Source organism: Rattus norvegicus, chromosome 16 (assembly GCF_036323735.1).
Source record: "Rattus norvegicus strain BN/NHsdMcwi chromosome 16, GRCr8, whole genome shotgun sequence".
Classification (NCBI taxonomy): domain Eukaryota; kingdom Metazoa; phylum Chordata; class Mammalia; order Rodentia; family Muridae; genus Rattus; species Rattus norvegicus.
In genome coordinates this window covers 35,320,337-35,339,880 of record NC_086034.1, presented here as the reverse complement: position 1 = coordinate 35,339,880, position 19,544 = coordinate 35,320,337, and the positions used below count along the sequence as shown (strand labels likewise).

The window sequence follows — 19,544 nt, the reverse complement described above, 5'->3', positions numbered from 1 at the left end:
CAAGGCCTGACACTGTTACAGATGCTATGGTTTACTTACAGACAAGAGCCTAGCATGGCTGCCCTCTGAGAAGCCTAACAAGTAGCTGACTGAGACAGAGGCAGATATTTATAGCCAACCGTTGGATTGAGGAAGGACTAAAGGAGCTGTAGGAGACTGCAACCCTATACGAAGAAAAACAATGTCAAAGCGGATACTGAGACAAAGGTTTATTTTATATATTACCTTTGATCTCCAGAACTCACAAATAATAACCTTCATGCTTAATCTAGTTTAAAACATCCTAAGAAGGGGGAAGGGATCCAAGACCCCTAACAACTTCCAGAGACTAAGCAAAACACCAAAGGGCATACATTGGCTGGCCAGTGGCCCTGGACCCACACATGTAGCTGAGGATTCCCTTGTATGGCTTCAGGGGGAGAGGATGCACTTAATACTGTGGAAAAGTGATGCCCCAGGGAAGAGGGATAGTAATGGAGAGGGCTACTTATGTGAATGGTGCATGGACAGGTTGGGGAGCTTTCTCTTATAGTAAAAGAGGGAGAAGGGGGAGAAGAAGGGAGTAGGTCCTGGGAATAGGGAAATATTTGGAATGTAAATAAATAATTTAATAAATAAGAAATAAAAAAGAAAAGAAAAGAAAAATCCTCTAGTCTGTAATAATGGTTTATTAATTAATTAATTAATATTCAGTAATTAATTCTTTTTGCTATAGATCATGCCCACAATATTTTTACATGTTTAGTATATGCCATAATCTCAGGCCTAAAACATATTTTTAAATAGGAGATATTGTGCACAGTATAAATAGCATAATGTAAAGTTTGTATATTATAGGACCATGAATACTTTTTCTTTGTACTCAATCACTGATATGTAAATAAAACACAGAAAATAAATAGATTTTCAGTTTGTAGGCTATTGGTGTTGTATCTTCCGCATACATTTTGCTTATCTAGAACACCTCTTTTATTGGTAGTACTTTCTATATAAAACTGCAGTGCATGTTCGTAGTCACTTAAAAAGAAACAGATAGAAACCCACAAAGATTTTTAAAAGTGTCAGTCAAGTGCTGAGCTTAAGTCAATCACCACCTGGTGTCTACATTGTGCCTGTGCCTCACATCTGTGCCCGAGCTTGATGAATGTGATCCACACATGTGTGAGACAGAGATAAATGTGTTTGGATATGAAAAAGTGTGTAGTCATTCCAAATAAAAGAAAGGCTTTGTTTTCCATACACAGAGCTTAAGCAGTTCTTGCTTATTGATTTCCTCCTATGCCTTTCAAAGGTTCAAGAATGAATTATTTATTGTCATGGTCAGAAAATTTGAGGAGCAATTCATCCCATTGTTCTCACAGTTTTCATACTTGAATAGGTGAGTAAGTGAAATGCAGCCTCGCCTTCACCACATGCTATCCCATCTCTATCTTTGTGTTTTAGGTACAACTATGAAGTTATCGGCAAGGTTTTAGCTTTTAACTTTTCAATTCTGCTAATCTTACTGTGTATGTTTTTAACAGTTTTAAATGTTTTATAGTCTTTGGCACTTTGGGAGGAAATACACTGGTCCCATACAAGTTCTCATGATGGAATGAAATCTGTCAAATCAAGCTCATATTCCATGATGGATCAGCTATATTCCATATAAAATTGTCTTTAATTTCACTGTGTAACATTATAATTGCCTGAAAGAGAAATCATGCCTATGAATAAAATACTACAAATACTTTCTATAACCTTCCTCCATGTGAATGCAAGCTTTGATCAAAGAGCAAAGATCTCAAAATAGATGTCTTCATTGTTTCCTGATTTTTTTGATTTTTGATAAACCACAATTAAGAAGTACATTTTGGCATACTTTAATCCAGACTGTGAGTTCATCCCTGAAGGTCTTTTAGCATAGACAATTTTAACTTTCTTTTGCAATGGCATGTGTAAGCACAAATACTAGTGTGACTTTCATATCAAAGGACAAAAAAGCTAATTTGGACAACATCACTAGTGTTGTTAATTAGAGACAAGTTCAGTTGGATCTCAGTGAGATATTATAAGAAATGGAATCCAATGTGTCACTAAGAAACTACCTAGTTTTTCCTCCATTATGCTGAAGTTGAGTAATCAAATTTTGATACACTAAAAAATATGACATGAGGGACTGGGAAGATGGCTAAGCTGTTAAGAACTCTGGATACCCTTCCACAGTTCTTAGACTTGATTCCTCATATTCATGCGAACCGTAGGTAACTCCATTCCCGGGGATCCTATATCTTCATCTGGCCTCTGTGAGAACCAGACATGCACATGATACACAGACAGACATGTAAGCAAAATATTTATACATCTAAAAATTAAAATTTAAATTTAAAAAGGGTTTTAAAATAATAATGTGAAGTAATTACTATTTGATTTTAATTTTTCTTTCAGAACTTCTCATTTCTATTTATGCAAGTCAATTTCTTTGAAACACTGATTACCTTAATGGGGTTATATTAATGATAGAAAATAATTTTTCTGTCACTATGATATTTAGGCCTAGAGGCTATTTCTATTCTCTAGTTGGACCACTCTGTATCAGTTGGACTCTGCAGAGTGTGGTTGAATTAATACTATGTGATACTCAAAATATAAATGATGAGAAGTTTCTCATCCACACTAAGGAAGTATCATACTTGGGGAATTTGTTCCCATGAGCAATATATACTCAGTGATTGTTTGCTCCAATGAATCTCCAAGCAACAACCAAATTAAACTGTCAGCTAAGTGAATAGTGATCATTGACAATCAAAAATTTGCATATCTGTAGATGCAGCAATTTTTTGGCATACAAATGAAAAATCATCAATTCTTTCAAAGAATCATGGAAATAAATTTGCATCATTTTACGTGCCAAGTTCAGGAATGTTTGTTTTGTTTTTATGTAGTCCAGAAATCTGTAGGTTACAGTAAAGGAAAAGCAGAAAGTTTCAAGGAGGATGAATATGGTGGCTTTGCTATCTGTAATTATTATCATTTACAGGCCGGTCCACTAGGTTCAGCCCGTAAGTGATAGAGGCCTCAGGTCATTAACTCCAATCTTTGTTAAACTCAAGTTCTCTATATTAGTAGTTTAAGACTTACTTGCATTTTAATGGTCACTTTTGTTGTTATAACAAATAAAACTCTAAACACTCAGATTTGGCTATCTAAATACTTACTTGATATTCTAATTAGTATTGTTATAATCCCACACTGATAAATATGACTGTCATATAACACACACACACACACACACACACACACACACACACACACATCGATATATCTGCTCAATTTTAATTTTTTCTTATTCTTTCTCAAATTCATGTTTCTATCATAGTTTCAAGGATTAGTTAGAATAGAAGGCACTTTGAAGGGCAGAGTGCTCATACTCCAATAATACAGCATTTATGATTTTTAGGTTGTTTTGTTGCTCACTGTGTTCTAAGTCTACTAGAATCACCTCCAACAAGTGACTATTATCATTATTATGAAGTCACTATTATCATTATGATGAACTATTGCCATGATCTCTAGAACAGATTATTATGAACTATTTCCATGATCTCTAGAACAGATTTTGCATATCCAATTTTACCTTTCTCAAACCAAATACTCATTTGCTGACAAACATCGTTTTAGGAAGTTTTCAAGCAATAATCCATCATATTTTTCAAAAACACTAGAATGAATGCTTTTACTATTTTCGTCATAAAATATAAGTAATTTTGAGAACAAACATATTCTGACTTAACATTATTTACTGAAACAACACATGAAACCCCAAATGTGTAAAATTCCTGTCTGGCTCCACATTTCTCCTCACCGCAGGGGTGTGGGAACTCCGCTGGGCAGAAGTAAAGAATGCTAGACTGCATTTACCCTGCACAGGCATCAGGTGCTACACTCACAGGAAGAATGATATAAATGCACTGATGCACTGATCATTGCTCAGAGGGTAGAAGAATGCAGCCTGGGATCCTCAGCCCATATGAGAAACTAGGCAGGCTGAGACCATGAGTCAGGGATTCCCAAACTCCTGGGCCTACAGTCACAGCTGGAAATCATATAGATTCAGAACAGAGGGGGGTCCAGGATTGGGAGCCTGGGGCCAAAGGTTTCCAAACGCTTGGACATCCAGATGCTGTTGGAACTTGAGGGAAGTCAGGAATGGAGGGATCCTCCAAGCTAAGGAAGAGCCTGGGGTTGGGGGGAGGAGGAACTCTGGCTTAGCTCAAGGGTGGGGGTGAATGGGTGTGAGCTCTGAAGATCCTTCTACAGAAGATTTAGGCAGCATAGCTCTGTAGATGAAAGCTTCCTCATGCTTCCCAGGCAGTTCTTGATAGAGAGACAGTCCAGGCTTGTCCATACAGTTTATTGATTGTTCATCATGGAAAATGGGTGCATACCATTTCCTCAGAGCAGACCAGAGATTAAATACGTTTTTGCAGGACGGAATGTCCAGGAAGTGAAGCTTATTGGCTAAACTCTCAGGGCCCAGATACCCAATCAGCATGGAGAACTCTGTGTGTCTGTGATATGTGACCACTGGTCACATTCTTCATGTGTGGTGCTATGGTCACGTTTCCAGGCCCAGAATCTGCTCAGGAACAGAGGAACTTCTACGGTCCTCACGTATGCGGTGCTGGAGTTTCCCAACCTACTCAACCTTTCCAAATGTCCTACTACAGTTCACTGACCCACATCCTTGTATCTGTGTAATATAAAACTATGAAAATTTGAGCACATTAAAGTCTGTTGTGGAAAATTCATTTTGTTTCATAAGCAATGTTATTATTACTCTTCAACATTATAGTTCGGATATCTGGAGTTATGTACTGAGCTTGTCTTTATCCTTCAAGATATTTTTTATCTAATTTTAGAATTTGACTTTTCATTTATTTGGTATTGAAAAGTTTTTTCATGTCATATATTGTGATTATCATTCCCTTCCTCATCCTCCCAGATTCTCTCTCTTGTCTCCACCCAAGGAAATCCAGATCTTCTCTTGCTATCTCTCATTAGCAAATAAATCGGCATCTAGAAACATTAAGGAATAAGAAAATAAGATAAAATAAAAACAATCAAACCTGCATAGGAACATAAAAAACAAACAGCAAAGAACCACAGAAAAAGCACAAGAAACATGTAAATGCGGAGACACACGTGTTGACAAAATGAATTTCATAAAACTTCCCAATCTGGGCATGTCTGCCAATTAAGCACCAAACATTTAAATATAAGAGCCTATGGAGGCCATTCTCCTTCACACAACTACAGATGGGAAAGAATGTGATCAGTATATATTGCATTGAAAGTGGCTAAATAAATGAAGTAGAAACACTATAGAAATAAGATAGATAACATGAAGTTATTGATGCTACTTGAAGATTTAACACGATTACAATGTTAAAGATAGTGTTCCTTGTTTCTCTACCAACACCATGCAGTTTTCATTACTATTGCTCTGTAGTACAGTTTTATGTCAGGGATTCTGATTCTTCCAGCTGTTCAGGATTGCTTTGGCTATCCCGGGTCTTTTGTTTTTCTATATGAAGCTGAGAATTGTTCTTTCAAGATCTGTGAAGTATTATGTTAGAATGCTGATGGGGATTGTACTGAATCATTACATCCTTTTTAAAAGATAGCCATTTTCACTATGTTAATCCTAGTGATCAATGAGCATGGGAGATAGTTGCATCTTATGATATCTTCTCAATCTCTTTCTTCAAAGACTTGGAGTTCTTATCCAAAAGAACTGTCACTTGTTTGGTCAGAGTTACACCCAGGTAGATTATGTTGCTTGTGGCTATGGTGAAGGGTAGCTACTAATTTCTTTGTGTTAATTTCTTATCAAGACACTTTACTGAAGGTGTTTATCAGCTGTAGGAATTCTCTGGCAGAATTTTTGGGTCATTTATATATACTATCACACCATGTGCAAATAGAAATATTTTGACTTTTTCCTTTCCAATTTGTATCCTTCAATCTCCTTTAGTTTTCTTATTGCTCTAGCCAGAACTTCAAGTACTATATTGAAGAGATATTGCAAGAATAAATAGCCTTGTCTTAGACCTGACTTTAGTGGAAATACTTAAAGACTCTCTCCATTTAATGAGATGATGGCTATTGGCTTGATGGATATTGATTGACTTTAAGAAACACAGAGACAAAGATGGAGCAGAGACTGAAGGAATGGCCACTGGCCAGCCATTTTTGAGACCCATCCCGTAGGCAGGCACCAATCCTTCACACCATTAATGATGCTATGTTTTGCTTGAGTATGTAACAACCCTTTGAAAGGTTCTACCCAGCACCTGACTGAGACAGATTCAGATACCAACAGACAAACTTTGAAAGACTTACAAGAAGGACCGAAGACCCTCAATGAGATAATAACCCCACAGGAAGACCAATAGTGTCAACTAACCTGAACTACTGGAAGTTCCCAGAGACTGAGCTCCCAACCAAAGAGCATACACAAGCTGGTCCAAGGCCAAGACACACATGTAGCAGAGAAATGCCATTTTGGCCTCAATGGGAGAGGATGTGTCTAATTCTGCAGAAACTTGATGCAACTGAGTGGCAGTATGATTGATGATGTCTTCTCAGAAGCAATGGGGTGGTCGAATGGAGAGAAACTCTGAAAGGGGGGACTGGAAAGGGGAACACCATTTGGGATGTAGTTAATTAATTAATTAAACGTGTTTTTAATCAGGGAAATTGGTGTCTGCCCCTCACAACACTCCACAGTCTGTGGGTCTCCTGGGAGATCTGCAACAGCCAGGGAAACAGGTAAGCCACCCACCCAAATAATCACAGCATCTGGGACCCTCAAGAATGCCAGTGAATACAGGACCCCTCCCCTCTACATTAACTGAATCTTCCTTCCAGTTTTCACCTAAATATAAAAAAAGCAATATAGAGCAAACCAACAGCCAATATCTAATTAAATGGATAGATACTTGAAATAATTCTACTGAAATAAGGGGCAAGACAAGGCACTCACCTGGTATCTACTTAATCTAGTACTATAAAAATTCTAGCTAAAGCAATAAGACAACAAAAGAAGATCATGGGGAAACATATTGGCAAAGAAGAAGTCAAGGTATCACTATTTGCAGATGATATGATAGTATATATAAACAAAGCAAAAATTCTACCAGAGAATATCTATAGCTAATAAACATCTTCAGCAAAGCAGCTCTATGTAAAAATAACTCAAAGAACTCAATAGTCTTCATTTATACAAATGATAAATAGGAAGAGAAAGAAAATAGGGCAACAACATGCATCAGAACAATGACAAATGATATAAAATATCTTGCTGTAACTAATCAAATAAGTAAAAGAGCTGTATGGCAAGAACTTCAAGTCTCTCAAAAAGAAGTGGCAGAAGACCTCAGAAGATGTAAAAATCTCCCATGCTCATGGATTTGTAGTATTAACGTAGTAAAAATGATCATCTTATCAAAAGCAATCTACTGATTCAGTGCAATCCCTATAAAAGAGAAAGGGTGAAAGAGCGTTGAACTCACTGGCACAGGGAGAAATTTTCTCAACAGAACTCCAATGGCTCAGAGTCTAAGATCAACAATTAATAAATAGGACCTCATGAAAATGAAAACCTTCTGTGAGGCAAAAGACACAGTCAATAGGACTAGTCAACCTACCAATTGGGGAAAAAAATCTTCGGCAATCTCACATACACTAAAGGGCTAATATCTAAAATACATTAAAAAGTCAAGAAGCTACCCTGCCCCAAAATCAAATAACCCAATGAAAAAGTGGGATCTAAAGCTAAACAGAGAGCTTACAATGTAGGAATCTTGATTGGCAGAGAAACACTTACAGAGATGTTCAAAGTCCTTAGTCATCAGGGAAATACCAGTCAAAACGACCCTGAGATTCTATCTTATACCAATCAGAATGGCTACAATCAAAAACTCAGATGACAGCACATGCTGGTGAGGATGTGAAGAAAGAGGAACACCCTCCCATTGCTGGTGGGATTGCAAACAGTTAAAACCACTCTGGAAATCAATCTAGCTGTTCCTTAGACATTTGGAAATAGCTGAAGATCCAGCTACAGTACTCTACTTTTGCACACATACCCAAAAGATACCCTGCCATTCCAAAGGTACACATGCTCCACTATGTTCATGGTGGCCTTATTTGTAAAAGCCAAAAGCTACAAACAACCCAGATGTTCCTCATTCCAAGAATTGATACAGAAAATGTAGTTCATTTATATGTTGGAATACTATTCAGCTATTAAGTACATCATGAGTTTTGCAGGCAAATGAATAGAAGTAGAAAATATCATCCTTGATGATGTAACCCAGACTCAAAAGGACATGCATTGTATGTACACACTGATAAGTAGATACTAGAAAAAAAGCACAGAATTCCTAGGATACAACCCACAGACAATAAGAAGTGTAACAAGCAAAAATGCCCAAGGAAAGATGCTTCATCCTACTTAGAAGGGGGAAGAAAATGATCATGGGAGGCAGGAGAAGATAAGGACATGAGTGGCAGAGGTGAGGTGGAGAGGAGAAAGGGATCTGAGTAGCTAGTACAGCACCAATTAATTGCCCTTCCCCTAAGGGTGAGGACTTGTGAGGTTTCTCCAACCTATTTGTGCTTTTAATTGGATGTAGGATCTACACTGGCATCTCATCTCCCGTTCAAATAATTGATGTTTGTGTCTTGCATTTCTTTTCAAACTTGCTTGAGTTTTTTCTATTGTAATGATTATTTTTTGGTTGATGTCACTCTACATGTGTCCATTAGATTCTTTTGCTTGATTATGTTGGCTGGTTTTCTCTTTAGCATTTCATTTTGCTGCTGAAAGAAGAATGTAACATATAGCATAAGGCTATGGGTTCGTTGCTTTTCAACTGCTTGCATTTGAGGAATCCTCTCTTTATGGCAACCATCTTGATGTCGAAGTAGTGAACTGGATCTTTAAATACTGGAAAAAATAACATTAGCATTCTGTGTCAGAAGTTATAATGAGTCAAAAGTCCCACTTTCTTACCCAGTATTCCTAGGCATCTTTATACTGGTGTAGTGAATAATGTTAGTTTTTGATAGACTATATGCCTACAGTAATAAAGAACAATGAGTTAAGAAAATCTCAGTGTGATAGAAATCTAAGTTGAAAATTAATAATTGAAGGTGAGGATAATAGAAGGATTGATGAGAAATTTCAACAAGCCAGTCGGGAGATTTTGTGTTTGCCTTTCTCTACTTCAAGGTCAAGTACTGAAAATGATTTCGAAAAAGTATTACAATTAGAGTAGGATACTTTGCCCTCCCTTGAATACTTTGTTTGGAAAGAAAACTGCTTCACAAGCCTTTTTCAAACTATCACATTTGATGTAAGAAACATCAGCAGCCTTGAGATAGGATTGTCACTTTCATTTTCTTAAAATGTATATTATTAAGTTAACCCTTTAAAAATATCCTATCACATAATATATGTACTAGACATTAGCTATTTTAAAAATTAATATTTAGTTGATATCAGAGATCCTTGGAAGTATTATCACGAAAATCCTGATTGAGAATACTAAAACTAAATTGAATCTACTCTAAAGTTGTTTAATATTTTTAATCATATGAATAATCCATTGTTTTACATAAAGCTTAAATGCAATATATTTCCCTTCTGAAAGTCTATGAAACCTAGTTTTGCAGATATTATGGCTTTAGTATATATGTTAGATAGCTCTTTACTAAGTAGTCATTGCAAATTTAGGCATATCAATATCAATTATCCTGAATTTGGATAATTTTGCATACTCATTATTTTCTCACTTTCCTTCCTCTCACTGAATTTTTTTCCCAACAAATCCATACCTACTTTGATGTCTTTCATGGTTGCTTCCATGAGCATTGAACACAAGGTTATCTACTGGAACATGAGGTACCAATTCAAGGCTATGAGTTTAAGAAAAGAGCATGCAGATATCCTGCACACATGAGGCCTACAGTTCCTCTTCTTCAATAATTTGTATTTCTTATTAATTTCATGATTGCTCATAAGTGGGTAGTAGGTAGAAACTGTTCTATGAAGCCTAAAAACATCTAATGTTACAGTATAAAGTACTGTTCTTCCTTCCTGTAGAGACACAGAGATGGGGATCACGGGGACATTTATTGGCTCTCCTCAACATGATGCTCCAGGATGACATCATCCACCCTCCAGTTGCAGAAGAAAAGAACAGGAAGAAGATGAAGACTTTTACTAAATGTGCTTTATAAAGTATGAAGGGAAAGCTGCAGCACACATTACTGAGGAAGACTAAGGTAAGAAGCAGTAATCTCATGTAATTTTCTTTACAGTGAGAGGACAGAAAGACTACAGAGGTCAAATGGGGGTGGAGGATACCAGGAGTACAAGTGCCACAGAGTTACCTGAGCAGGACTCATATGGGCTCACAGAGATTGAAGCAACAAGCATGGGGCCTGCATGGGTCTGTGACATTATCCTTGTCTTGTATGTTATAGCTGTAAGCTTGGTGGTTTTGTGAGTTTCCTACAGGAGGTAGCCAGTGTATCTGGGACTCTTTTGGCTGCTTGTAGGACTCTTATCCTTCTATTGGCTTGCCTTGCTCAGTGTCGATGTGAAGGCTTTTGCCTTTTCTTATTGTATCATGCTTTCCCCATTTGGCTGTAGAATCAAGAAGCCTGCACTTTAAAACAAAAAATGAGGACATGGAGAGGGTAGATTTCAGTGAAAGAGGAGGTACCAGGGAGTTGGGAGGAGTGAGGGAACGGTAACTGTGATGGGGATATATTGTATGAAAGAAGGATCTATTTTCAGTTTTACAAAATTTAAGTCCTTTTTTCAAAGAGGGACAAAGGGGCATGAAGACATAAAGTCTGACGCTGTATGATGTGCTTTAGTATTTTATGAGAAGATCACCCTTAATGTGAACCATGGGTCTATAACCTCATAGCATCATAATTTCAGAACATTGACTTAAAATTTAAAACACCGACAGAGTTGTATGTGTCACATATATGTCTTAGAGTTTTACACATGGCTTTTAATTCTGTTTAATGGAAATTGGTTTGGGAAAACATTTAAGGTGAAATTACCCTTTTTTCTGGTGTTCCATTATTGTTTACTCATTAGTTTTTGTAAAGCATAAATTAAAACTTATAGGAGTAATTTTGCAAGTTTTGGGGAAATATAGGCTTTATGTATGAACATTTGAATTTATAGTCTTGGTTTGATTTATACCAAGTTATGACAAACAAAATAATATTGGATACTTGAGAGTTAATCAAAACTATTGTCAGAAACATAAAAAGAAAATCTTCAGTATTTAAAATACTTTTCAGTGAAAATGTCTAATATTTCAATTGACTTAGGCTGTTAACTGAGTCAATGGGAGCAATTCACCATATTATACTTTAACTACTAACAAGAAGTAATTCAATGAGTCTTAACATGATTCTTGTATCTCTAATGTGAAAAATATACATGAAATTGATCTTAAAGGAGGTGTTAATTATTAAGTCATATAAGAAAACATCTATCTGTGGCTTAAAATTGAAATTATGTAACCAGCAAATTTAGTTGCTAACATTCCATACCACTCAGCTAAAAATTCACATAAATATGAGGAAATTGATAAAGAGAACATGCTACTGACAGGAGGTGAAGATACTTTATAGCAAATACAGTGTCTTTGGATGATTATTGGCTGGAGTGCCCAGAAGATTCTCTCTAAATATTGAAGTCCGTGAAAACACTTGACTGAGAAAGAACATTTTGGTGAGATTATAGCTGTTAAATCAAAAATACATTATGTACAATGGGGATATTATGCAGGTAATGTTACACACAAATTGATCACTCAGATCATAAATGGGACTAACTGCCCAGTGAACAAGTTTCTCAATCATTCCAGAGACCAGAATCACTGAAAAGCAGATAGATTATAGCTGCAAAAATGCATTTAGGCAAGATGAATATTTTGAGCCACAATATAATTTAATATGAAAAAGCAATACTATAATGAATGATACCGAATAAAATCTTATTCCAGAGAGAAAGACAATATATAAAATCCATCTACTTCTATCTGTCTATCTGTCTATCTATCTGTCTATCTATCTATATATCTATATCTATATCTATATATATATATATGTATACATATCTATATCTGTATATTATGTATAAGCTTATAGGGATGTTTAGAATGCTGAGTGTTCAGTGGTCTAAAAGCAGACTATAACCATTCTTATCTTTCAATTGGATCTTTCATACAGAGATAATTAAAGGATGGCTTACTTTGAAAATGATTTCCCTCACATTTTTTATGTGCAGAGGATGAGGTTTTACACTTTCTCATGATGGTTAGTGCATGAATAGTCAAGTCCACTTGACTCTCACTTTGTTTCAGTAGAAACCATATTAACAACTGTTGTTACATTGTCATAATCTATAATTCTAAAATATAACCTGCTCTAAAATCCAAGATATTTCGAGTTCCAACATAGAACTATGTGTTGTATTTGACTTCACGTGATGACAGATTACTGCCAAAATATTTGTGAACTAAAGCATTCTTAAAACAAATGAAAATCTAACGTAGTACTTTCTATGTAAGGTATGTATATATGGAACAACATAAATTCAGACTTGGGTCCTATATATATTAGTATGTATGTGTTATTATTTCACATAAAACAATTCTGAATCTATGTGTCTAGTGATCCTATGCTGTTGTGATATTGGATATGTGACCTGTTTTGTGTTTGGAGTAAAGTCAAAAAGTAGATTATGGTAAATGATGTGGAATAAAACATTCATTAGAAAATTAAATGACACACAATCACACAATGGATAAGAATATCTAGAAAAATTCATTTTTCACATGGTTATAATTTGTCTGAATTCAATGTAGGTCATCAGGACCAGAAGTCAAAATAAAAATTGGGCTTGACAATTGGAATCTATAAAAAGAAAGAAAATAGTCGCGGAATGACTGTACCTCTGATTATCCAATTTTACTTCCCCCATGAAGTAAAATTTTCATGACTCACAGGAAAAACTGGGTGAAGTTCACCAAAGACAGACATTAATGCTGCCCAAGGATGTAGCATGAAATAAGACAGGAGAGTTTGCATCAGTGTAGATTTGGTTCAGATATACAAAATGAGTAGCGAAATGACAAAAGTGTGTGCAAGTTATGGAAACACTGGCTCTATTTCAATATTTATTGTCTGGCTCTGATACAGTATTCTCACATCATTATTTTCCCATAAAGCAACTCGCTCTCAAGCCAAAGAGAACAAGAGAAAAATATGTCATCATCTAAGATGAAATAACATAAAAACAAAGCAGAAAACTAAAGCTGATGTTTTCTAGAGTAGAATTTAAAGTGCTTCACTATCTGAAGAGTTTCAGCATAGGTAACTTCAACGCTGCTTTCTTCTCTCAACATATAGACATCTGTACCCTTTTCTGCAGTACAAAGAGGTACAATTTAACACAGAAGGTACAGCTACAACATTCAGAAGTCATGGGAGATTCTCAAGCCTTTCTACTACTCCCTCCTGAGGTTCTTAATTTGCAACTAAAATCAATGACAACCTCAGTGACATCAACTTACATTCTAAAGTAGGTGAAGAAGCTCACAAGACTAAATCCTAAAACTCTTCATTCCTAAATGAAGAGTGTCTTAGTATTTTAATGCTATGAAGAGGCACCATGACCAAGGCAACTCTTTATAAAAGAAAACACTTAATTGGTGCTGGTTTACCATTTCAAAGGTATTATCATCATGGAGGGAAGCATGGAGGCATGTAGGCAGTCATGTTGCTGAGTGTGTGAGAGTTCTACATCTTGATCCTAAGGCACCCAGGAGGAAACAGGATTTCACACTGGACAGAGCTTGAGCATAGGAGACTTCAAAGCCCATCCCAGAGGAACACACTTTCTCCAACCAGGCCAAACCTCCTAATAGAGCCACTCCCCATGGGCCAAACATTCAAACACAGGAATCTCTGGGGGTCAAACCTATTCAAACCACCACAAAGAGCTATAGGCAATTAATGGTTGCCATTTCTCACTGATTTGCTCTGCTTGGAAAAACATTCTCTCAATTCTAAAGTGAACTGCACTGACTGAACTGAAAAGAACTGCATGCACTCGTCTGAAATGCACTTATTGAACTGCCCTCCCCTCCTCAATCTGTATCCCTTAAGCTTCTCTTTCCTGTCTGTTCTTTTAGAAGTTATTATATATCTGCCTGCCCCTCAATTAGACTTCATTGTTTAGAATTAAAGGTGTGTGCTATAGGTATATGTGTATTCCAGTCAAAAGGATTAAAGGTGTGTGAAATGTCTGTATTCCAACTGGATCACATAGACCTAGAGGTTCTTTGGATGTGACCCCTTACCACAGTATCCATGTTGTGGATTAAAATTCCTCTACATTGATACACATACACACACAAAACATTATACAGGATGTACCTTTTCTTAAGTTTGGAGAGGGAACTAAGTTCACAAAGGAAGCACTTTCAAGCCATCTTCCCAGACTCCTTGTTGACTTTGTTTAAAGTTTAATTAAAGCGTAAGAGGAAATAGAAAAGGCATATCTAAAACACATAAACATGGTATTCAGACAATTGTGAGAAGTAGACATAGATTAGGTGCAGTATTTCACTTCTTCAATTATCAATATACAGTCACATTCCTTAAGAAATTGCATTTATCTTCATCAAGCTTGCATTTGTAGTGTTCTAATTAAAATTTTAATAACTCATACTTTTTTTAAAAATGAGAATCAAGTAAATGGTCATACATTAAGCCATTAAATATTAGAAATTATAGTGATATAATAGTTAAGCACTTATGATCATTTTTGTAGAAATCTGTATATAACAATTTAGACAAGAACAAATATTACATCTTATAAATTATATATAAAAGAGAAATTTTATTCTAATATTCTAATAAGTAGTTCTAGTCTGGAATATTGGCATGTAAAGAAATGAATATAGGAATAGATATTCATAATAGAGACATCATCTTTTTATTATTTTATTTTATTTACTTTTTACTCATTCACTTTACCTATCACTCGCTGCCTCCCTCCAGGACCACCTTCTCACAGTCCTTCCTCATCCTCCCTGCCCTTCTCTGCCAACCATGGTGCGGGCTGGATATCACCCCAGCCTGCTACATCAAGTGTGTTCAATGCTAGGTACTTCCTCTCCCACTGAGAGGCAGCCCAGCTAGAAGAGTATAGCCAATATATAGACAACAGATTTTGGGATAACTTTCACTCTAGTTGTTTGGGACCAACTTGATGACCAACTTGCCCATCTCCTAAATAATGTTCAAGCAAGGAGGCCTGGGTCCAGCCCATGTATACTCTTTGGGTGGCGGTTCAGCATCTGAGAGCACCAAGTGCCCAGGCTAGTTGACTCTGTTGGTCTTCTTGTGGAGTCCTATCCACTTATAGGCTGCAGTCCTTCCTCCTGCTCTTTTGAAAGATTCCCAAAGTCCTATCCCATTTGGCTATGGGTGTCTACATCCATCTGAGATAGCCACTGAGTAAAGACTCTCAGAGGACAGTCATGCTAGAGTCCTGTTTACAAACATAACAATATCATTGCATCAGGAATTGGTGCTCGTCTATGTGGAGAGTCTCAAGTTGGGTTGGTAATTTGTTGGCTATTCTTTCAGTCTCTGTTCCAGCCCCCACTGCTGCATTTCTTATACACTGGTAAGTTTTGGTTCGAAAGTTTTGTGAGTGGGTTGGTGTCCCTATCGCTCCACTGGGGGTTCCTGCCTGGACACAAGAAGCAGCCTTTCCAGGCTCCATATGCCCAATACTGTGAGTCACAGGTAAGGACACCCCCATTGATTCTTGAGCTCTTCCCCATCCTAATCCTCTGCTTCTTTCTGGAGATAGTGTCTACCCCACTACCTCCCCATCACAGTCAGCTACAGATTGCCATTCATTCTCTTGGCCTTCTGGTTATCTCCTCTTCCCCTCCCTGCACCTGATCCCGATTACCCATTCCCTTCCAGATCATCTCTCCCATTCAGCTCCCTCCCTTGATCTCCCTTCCACAGCCATTCCATTCCAACTGAGATTCATGCATCCTTGCTTATGCCTTCCTTCCCGTCCAGCATCCATGGCTCTGTGGAGTGTGGTATGGGTATTCTGTATTTTATGGCTGATATCCACTTGTAAGTGAATACATAACATGAATGTCCTTTTAGGGTTGGGTAACCTCATCAGGAGAATAATCTCAACATCCATCCATTCGTTTGTATAATTCATGTTGTCTGCTTTTCGTATCAGAATGTTATAACATTGTGTAGATATACCACATTTTCCTTATTCATTCTTCAGTTGAGGGCCATCTAAGTTGTTTCCAGTTTTTTCTCTATTATGAATACTGCTGCTATGAACATAGCTGAGCGAGTATCTTGTGGGATGATGGAGCATCTTTTGACCTGGGAGCGGTACAGCTGAATGAAGATTGTTTCCCAAGTGGGGTAACTAAGAAGCACATTTGCTATAAACAAATGCTTACTAATCTCTCTCATGAAAGAGTATTAAAAATTATTAAGGTCATTAATATAACTGAAGAAAGGGACAATAAGATTGTAATATTTTCCTTAAAGACAGTGAAACCAGTGACTCTCCAAAAGGGCTTTTTCACAGCAGCTTCACATGTCCCTCTCTGTCATCATCTAGGGCTGACTGACAAACAAGAATTATTTTTTCATTGCTGCTATTTCAAACCTTAAAAGATTTTTTTGTGGTTTACATTTGATTCTACTTTCGAATAGATTTTGTCTTCAGAGTTGGATGTTATTTGTTTATTGGTATATTATCAAAAATATTGTCTATGCCTAATAGAACAGCACTATATATAAGTAAGAAGTTAGTGTTTAGGGAATATAAAATATGTAGATTTGTTCTGGTATTGTATTTTAATTTTCATACATTCATATTTACTTTGGTATGTAAATGGAGATGGAAGTCAGAGGAAAACTTTTCAGGGTGAGTTTCTTTCTTCCTCAGAGAATTCCTTATCTGGAGCTAAGATTGTAAGCTTGGTAGTAAGCACCTTTAGCATATGAGCTAAAACTGGTCTTGTTTTAAGTTTTGCTGTTTGTTGTTGTTTTTTTATGTTTTCCCTTTTTTAAAATATCCAAAACTGTATGCAAATATCTAAATATTAAGTCCATTCCCTAATTGTTATAAAAGTCTCCTTCCCTTTACTTTTCTCTAATCAAAATGACTTCTGTTACTCTGAGTGAATTTTCAGATGTGTTTGTTATCTGCTTATGTGTCTTCTCTGCCACAAACTGTTATCCTGCTGCTTTTGGTCTCTGGTTCTGTGACTCTGTGATCAGCAGGAGTCATAAGTCTCTATTTTTAGCTACAGAAACCAAATATCAACAATGTTAGTAACTGCCACAAATAGAGACTTTCTGTTCATGTTTGTTAAGAGTATATTTTTCTGAGAATCATTTAAAGACATATACTATAATGAATTTGAATTTCAGTAAATTAATCAGATTTAGAGAGAACCCTCAGGACTTTGCTTTGTCAAATTTTCATCAGAAGAATGAAGATTTGAATCAGGAAATAACACTAATGAGTTAAAATATATTAAGGCTTAAGAGTGATTAATTTCACCCATCTTGATTTTGGTGCTTTCTAATGGTTATATAATTTTATTTAGTAAAGCAGATTTTATATTAAACAAATATCATCTAATAAGGTCATAAAATTATTAATATTGGTCCCAAGTTTTTACATCAGTTGTTATCGGCTGTAAATCTTGCCTAAGTTAGTGTGGCATTTATTTCAAGATATTCCTTTTTTTTGTCTCTTACCCACATTGTTATTTATTTAGTACAATATACAACAGAAGACAGATCCACCTTTATCATCACAGGGAAATCGGCTTATCCTTGTGTTGTTCTCTGAAAACCTGTGAAGAAACTCTCCTAGCAGCACTTATATATTTTTATTTTATTGGTTATTATTTATTTACATTTCAAATGTTATCCCGTTCCCAGTTAAACTTCTTGCCCCCTCCCTTGTGCTCCCCTTCTTCTAAGAGGGTGCTTTCCTGAACACCCACCCCCTCCTGCTTCAGGGCCCTAGTATTCTCCTATGCTGACTCATCAAACCAACACAGAACCAAGGGACTCCCTTCTCATCTATACCAGATAAGATAATCTTCTGCTATGTATCCATGGGTTCCTCAATGTGTACTCTGGTTGGTAGTTTAGTCCCTGGGAGCTCTGAGTGTTCTGGTTGGTTGATATTGTTATTCTTCCTATGGGGCTGCAAACCCCTTCAGCTCCTTCAGTCCTTTCCTTAACTCCTCCACTGGGGTTCCTGTGCTCACTCTAATGGTTGCCTGCAAGCATCCGCATTTGTATTTATCAGTTTCTAGCACTGCCTCTCAGGGGACACTTATACCTGGTTCCTGTCAGCGCAAGCACTTGTCAGCAACAATAGCTTCTGGGTTTAGTGTCTGCAGCTGGGAAGGATCCCCAGGTTGGGGAGCCTCTGGATGACTTTTCCTTCAGTCTCTTCCACTCTTCTTTCCTTCGTTTCCTTTAGACAGGGGCAATTCTGAATTAACGTTTTTGTGAAGGGTGGGTGGCCCTATCTCTCAACTGCGGGCCGTGCCTATCAACTCAATATGGTCACTACAAGTTCTCTCTACCCTTTGTTGGCTATTTCGAGTAATGTCCTCCCTGTTGAGTCCTGGGAACCTTTTGGGTCTCTGGCTTCTGGGACTTTCTAGTGACTACTCCTAGTTACTCCTCTCCCACTGATACACATCTCATTTCAATTTCCTGAACCTCTATACTTCTCCGCTCCCTGTCTCCTCCCACACCTGATTTGCCTCCACCTTTCCTACCCATCGTCTCTCTCTCCCAGATTGCTCCCTCCCTCCACCTTCTGGACTGAAGCATCCACACATAGTCTTCCTTCTTCTTGGGTTTCATATGGTCCATGAGTTGTATTGTTGATATTCTGAGTTTTTTTTTCTTTTGCCTAATATCTACTTCTCAGTGAGGAAATACCTTGTGTGTTCTTTTGTGAATGGGTTGCCTCACTCAGGATGATATTTTCTAGTCCTGTCCATTTGCTAAGAATTTCATGAAGTCATTGTTTTTTCTTTTTTTTTTTTTTTGTTCTTTTTTTTTTTTTTCGGAGCTGGGGATCGAACCCAGGGCCTTGCGCTTCCTAGGCAAGCGCTCTACCACTGAGCTAAATCCCCAACCCCCGAAGTCATTGTTTTTAATTACTAAGTAGTACTACATTGTGTAAATGTACCACATTTTCTGTATCCATTCCTCTGTTGAGGTACATCTGTGTTGTTTCCAGGTTTTGACTATTATAAATAAGGCAGCTATGAACATAGTGAAACATGTACCTTTGTTGTATGTCAGAGCATCTTTTTTAGGTATATGTCCAGAACTAGTATAGCTGAATCCTCAGG

General features: G+C 36.9%; 1 non-coding gene across 1 annotated transcript; it reads right to left on the bottom strand.

The window, feature by feature from the left end:
* Nucleotides 1–19,250: 19,250 nt before the first annotated feature.
* Trnap-agg50 (transfer RNA proline (anticodon AGG) 50) lies at nucleotides 19,251–19,332 on the bottom strand. Its single transcript has one exon. It is a non-coding gene; the product is annotated as a tRNA-Pro (tRNA).
* Nucleotides 19,333–19,544: the final 212 nt, after the last annotated feature.